The sequence below is a fragment of the Talpa occidentalis genome, unplaced genomic scaffold (genome assembly GCF_014898055.3).
Source record: "Talpa occidentalis isolate TD23 unplaced genomic scaffold, MPIMG_talOcc4v2.1 talOcc4.16, whole genome shotgun sequence".
NCBI lineage: Eukaryota > Metazoa > Chordata > Mammalia > Eulipotyphla > Talpidae > Talpa > Talpa occidentalis.
In genome coordinates this window covers 6090918-6096991 of record NW_023601653.1, presented here as the reverse complement: position 1 = coordinate 6096991, position 6074 = coordinate 6090918, and positions in this window count along the sequence as shown.

The following is a 6074-nucleotide window of genomic DNA, read 5'->3' as shown; positions in this document are numbered from 1 at the left end:
TGAGCTTCAGGCTTGCCTGAGCTTCCTGGCAGCTGGGGTAGAAAGGGAAACAGGGCAAGTACTTGGTTCTCCTTACGGGAAAAGGGGAAGCTCGCCAGTCCCCTGGTGGGTCGGGTTTTCCCGGCGCCGTGCTGGAAGACAGCTCTGTGCACCCTTGACCCAAGGGCCCCAGGTGATGGCCGTTCTTCCACAACAGCCCCGGAAGCCATTTCCTGGTTACTGCAACAGCATCTTTGCTAAGGGCTGACCCCGGAGTGCTGAAGCCCTGACATCTTCCCAGAGAGAACAACATCTCCCTAGCTGGGGTCACGGCAGCTGAGCAAAGTGGTAAAAAATAGTGACTCCAAAAAACAGTGTGTCCATCTGGGGATGGACTCGAGTTAGTGCCTGTGAGGTTCTATCTTAACAGACTCTTCAAGGGATGTGGGTGCACATCTGGATTCGGGGTCCCCTGCCTACAACCATGTTTCCTAGAACTCGGGAAAACAGACAGTCAAGACTGGCCCTACCATCTGCAGGCCTGGGGCACCTGGGAAACAGGCAGCCAGGGGGAGGCCAGGGGCCCGTGGCCGTCTCCCCAGGCCCGGCACTTGCCACTCTGCCCAGCTGGAAAGACACCCCACAGCGCTCCCACTTCACAGGTGAAAAGCCTCAGCCCAGACGATGCTACACAGCCCGTGGGCGGAGGCAGTGAGGTACAAAGTTGGGGTGACCCACCAGAACCCACTGAGCTCTGGGCTGACGTGGAACTGGGCCGATCCTCAAGCTGGGACACACAACACCGTTCACAAACACACCCACGACACGGTGACAGCCTCTCCTGGGCAGCGAGGCGCCCGTGTGGAGCACCGCCCATGGGCCAAGCCTGTGCTAAGGGGTGTGGCAGGACTTGTTAAATACAGCGAAAAATGGGTCCCAAATGGAGTCCCTCGCGCCAGTCGCCAAGACTCATATTTATTGCAGCTTTGAACTCTCCCTGAAATATAATCCTAAACCAATCAATCAGGAGTTTCCTATCAGCCCCAGCGATAAGAACCCCCTGCCTTCCAGGGGGGAGGGGGCCGCGGGCAGGGGGGAGGTGGCTTTAACTGAGATAAACTTTTTTTTTAATAAGCTTGCCTGCCCTCCTTGGGTCTACAAATACCCTCTATTCTCTGTGAGCCCTTGCAGGAGCTGGGGGTGTTAGAGGGCAGCCCCGATACAAAACGGGGTGCCTGACTGTGGATCCTCACCCGCGCGCTTAAAAGGACTTATCAATGCTCCACTGCAGGCACACGCGAAAGGTTCATAAAAGGTTTATTCACAAGGGAAGGGGAAATGAGGAAATGTACAGCTCAGGGAGAAAAGCGGGAGACAAAGTTTTAAATGCGTCCTACGCGATCCGCCTGGAATCCCAAATGGCGCTCTGAGAGCTGGCCGCGAGCCAGGAGCCGTGAAGCCAGGAGGAGAGCGACAGAGCGACCCCAAGGCCCACGTGTTTGGTTTTTATACCCAACCTGGCTGCTTAACTCCACCCGCAGGTCCCAGCCACCTTCCCTTTGGTGGTGATGGGATTTGTCTTTCCCAGTGTCCTGATGGCTTTGGTCTGGGGTGGGGGTGGCGTCCACAAAGCCTGCATGGGATTAGCTCAGGACATCCTTTCCCCCTAACAGGGGGACACTGCCCGACTGGGAATCATTTCATAAAGCCAATAAGATTCCTAAATGTGTGAATTTTGCTTTTTAGCAGAATCAACCCTACCAGTATCACTATTTTTTTATCTTTGCATCCTGATGAGGGGGCACCTGGGGTCTCACAGCAGAGGCGGGGCTGCCCCTACGGGCCTTGGCTATTTCTAGAGACAGTGCATGGTCTGGAAAACGCACCTTTTCTCGTGCAAACCAGCCAGCCTCGGTCCGTGCCCCACTTGCCTCCTCTGCCTCCTTTATGCTCCAGGAGCCAAGATCTCTCTGTGACATCTCAGGGCCACGCAACAGACCATGAGGGCCCTCCAAAATGTAGTGGGAAAAGCCCCCCAACATTATTATAATCAGCTGCTTACGGTGCCTCCCCTGTTCCTGCCCTGGAAAGTCCCAGGGAAGGCTCCTTCCCTACCTCATCCGGGCTCTTCTGCCTCGGACCTGCCCTGCAGCTTCCTGGGTAGCCCCTGGGCTGCCAGGCCCCCTCCCCTGGGAGGAGCAAACTACCTTTTCCTGACTTCAACTAACTAAGCCAAGCCAAACTAAGCACGTTCATTAAAGAATCCAGACTGAAGACTCAGGCCCAGGTAGAGCCTCCAGATGACTCTGGGAAAGCTGTCGAAGTCTTCGCCTCAAGGTAAGAACAGTACACAGTCTGCAAGGGAAACATTTTACCTTTCCAAGGACTTTTACAGAGAAAGTCCAGACTGATGTCTGGTTAATGGGTCTATTTCATGCTGTCTAGGCATCGGGCACGACAAGGAGGGGTGTTCAAAGTTACCCTGTCTATTCGGGAAACACCCTATTATCTTCGGGGACCTGGAAGTGTCAGCCACACTACAAATCCCGGGAGTCTGTCTTTCTCGGAAGTTACTGATTTGTCCCACACAACTTCCTCATGGCTGATGCAGCTTTCCTGGCAGGTCAGCCCAGCTGGGCTCTGGCTTTTTAGTCTGCACCCCTTAGTTGAGACCAGGGAGGGGGGTAGCTATTTGATTGTTTTTAGTTAACACTTGGTGGCTGGTCTCCGATTGGCTTAATTCGCCAGACCTGAGTGAAACCAAGACTCCAGGTGATAACATAAAGCCCCCGCAGAGCAGCTGCTTTTGAAAGCAGGAGGTTGCAGGGAGCCTGCCCTGGGTGGGCGGCGTCTGTGCGGCAGGACAACCACAGGCCAGCTCAAGCCCAGAAGCTATGGCTGCAGGGCCTGGCCTTCCCCGTGCTGCATGGTCACGAGTGTGGACAGGGACGCCAGCAAGCTGAGACCAAAATGGCAGAAAAGGAGGCTGGGGACACTGAAGGTCATGTAAACTCTGTACTTACACTTTTGAGCAAAAAGTGAGCCTGCCCAGCCGAAGGACCCTGACATACCTTAAATACTGAAGTATCCACTTTCAGCCTCTTAGAGGGCTGATAAAAGCGCCAGGGGAAGGACCTCCAAAATAACTAGAACTCATGACCCAGAAGGATGACTCAAATTAGACCACAATGTCTCACATCAGAACCAGACTTGAGCTGGAACCCGCCCCTGAGCAGCCACTGAGTGCCGGGCAGCCCTCCCGGCCTCGGTTTCCTGGTCTGTATAATGGGCTGGGGGACCCTCTGGCCTTTCCCCCTTGGACAGCCTCTCCACTCTGGGCCCTCCTTACCTCCTCCCAGGAAACCCCACCCATCAAAACCTCCATGGGTCTCAGGTGACCTGACTCAGGAAAATTATCCCTTCTATAAAACCCTCCTTAGTTCACCCCCAGGTTGGGGGGGCCCACCTCTTGCTCTCTCCCCACTGCCCCTCTGCACTGCTTCCCCTGCCTTGGCTTGCCTTCCATTGCCCCTGCCTCACCGCCCCACCCCAGCTGCCCTGCTGCTAACACTTGACACTCAGACATGGGCCTCAGCCCTGCCATGGTCACTGCTGACCCTTCTTCAAAGGCCTTCCTTTGGGGGTCTCTGACTCTGCCTGGGTTTCCTCCCATCTCTCTGTTGCTCCTCTCTGTCCCTGTGGTGGCATCTCCTTCCAGAGGCCCTCAGGCCTTTGCCTGGTTTCCCACTAGTAGCCCCCTGTGTCCTACCTCCCTGTTGAGGGACCCCGCCTCCCTCCTAGATGCTGTTTCCCAGGATCCCTTGCGCCCAAGTGAGAGTATGGCCAGGCCTGGTCCCATGGGATGAGCAGGGCTCTGCTGGGCTGGTCAAGTAGGTGTGAGACTCCTGGCCCCCAAGGCCAGCACCTGGCAACGCAGGGGCAGGGGTGACAGGGAGGCGCTGTCTCTGCCTTGTCTCAGCCCCCAGCCTCCTCCCACCCCCACCTGGGCCTACTGGAGAGTTCTGCTTCCTCCAGGCCCTTCCTCCAGGGAGCAGAGCGGGAACAGGAGGAGGGGAGAGGGTGGACAGAGCTGGGCACTTCCGCCTGCATGTGACAGGCACGAGCAATGCTTATCCCTGTCCACCCGCAGAAACTACTGCCCGGAAGTGACTGTAGTGTCTGGTGCAGGTTAGAAAGGGGAAGTGGGAGTCAGGGAGCAGCTAAGCAGAGAGTGGGGGCCCGGAAGGAGGGATGGGCGGGTGAGGGAGAGATCCCTGGCAGACTAAGGTGCAGGCAGGCTCTACCCAACCCGCGTCCATCCCAGATTTGTTGAGAAAAATCTATGTTACTATGGAGATAATTGCAACAAGTTTCCTAGAAAATAAACTTGTATCATGCAAGAACCTGTGGTGGGAGGGGGCCGAGGGGCAGGTTCTGAGAGTCCTGAGGGCAGCAGACTGGTTGTGAGCAGACCTGGCTCCTTGTCCTGAACTGCCCACTAACTCAAGTTCCAGCTCAGTCCAGCACGTCCCAGAAATGAGCCTCAGTTTTCTCCTCAATTAAGTGAAGGCGCAGGATTGCCTCTATAACTGTGATCTTCTGTTGCATAGCAAACCATCCCCAAGTTGGTGGCTTAAAACAACACCCATCCATTATTCCTGATGATTCTATGGGATGGGACCTTGGGCTAGGCTCAGCTTAGTGGTTCTTCTGGTTTCCCCAGGCTCATCCATCAGGTGGCAGCAGGTGGCATCCAGGACACTTGGCCTTTGTCCAGGCAGCCTCTCCTTCTCCAGCAGGTGAGCCGGGCAAGTTCTCCTCGCTCCTGAGCAGGGGTTCGGAGCAACAAGGTCTGCTGAGGCCTAGCCATATTCTAGTGATCAAAGAAAGACAAAAGGTCAGCCCACATTCAGTGTCAAAGGAAACAGACGCTGCCTGTTGATAAGAGGAGTGACATGTCTCCACACAAAGGGCCGTGGATGCAGAAAGGGGTGGAAACTACAGTTGACCTTTGCATCAACCTCACGTCCCCCTAGGCCCCTTTCATTCTTTCATTTGTTATTGCACACTGAGCTCTCTTCGTCTCCTGCATTTGCAGACACAGGGGCAGAGACGTGACCTGTCCTCACGGGGCCTTCAGACTGGTGGGGAAAATGAACAAACCACTATGTGCCACAAAAAAAGCACTTATTTTTATATCGGTTTCTTCTCACCACATCGTTAGCCACAAAGGGCAAGAATCAACTTTCCAGAAAAGACACAAGCAATAAAATTTTAACCCAAGAAGAAAATTAAAACCCAAAAGAGAAAGAAAATAGTGTTTATTGAGCACCCACTATGCCCAAATCATCTTACACACTATCTCCCTTCCCCTTCCTATGCTCCCGAGGTAATCTTTTTCAAATATTTATTTTATTTATTTATGCATACGAGAACTGGGGTACAGGCCAGAGGTGTGGGGGAGGCGGTGAGAAGATTCACCTGCGACAGAGTGGGGAGCAGAACAGGCGGGTCTACTGAAATACCCTGCCGAGGGAGCAGTGTGTGAGACAGGAGACGTCTGCTGCACCATGTGGGTCAGCTCCCTGGCTGGGGATCGAACTAGGGTGTACCGGCTGGTGATAGCTTGGTAGTGCTGAGACTTTAACCCCTGTACCACCAGGGAGGCCCCTGAGGTGTTATTCCCATTTTATAGAGGTATAATCTGAGGCTCAATGCAGCTAAGGGGCTTGCCCAAGTTCACAGAGAACTGCATGACAGAACTGAAAGTCACACAGCTGAGCCAGGCCCCAGAGTCCATATACTAGTCATATAACAGCTGTAAAGGAGCTTCAGATTTGACATGGGTTTCCCTGCAGCCTGGGGGAAAAGAGACACTGAACATGTTGCCCAGTTGGCCGGCAGACGGGGAAAAGCCCTTCCTAGCACTAATTTTTAATTTTTTTCTCTTCTTGAGTGAGAGTTGATGGGAGAGTTACAGGACTCTGTGGGGCAGTTGCTGGGTAAATGTCCGTTGTTCCCTAGAGAAACTTCTGTCCTCCGGGGATCACCTTCCTTTGTGGGCCTGAGAGTGTCTTTCACTTTTCGCGCCCAGC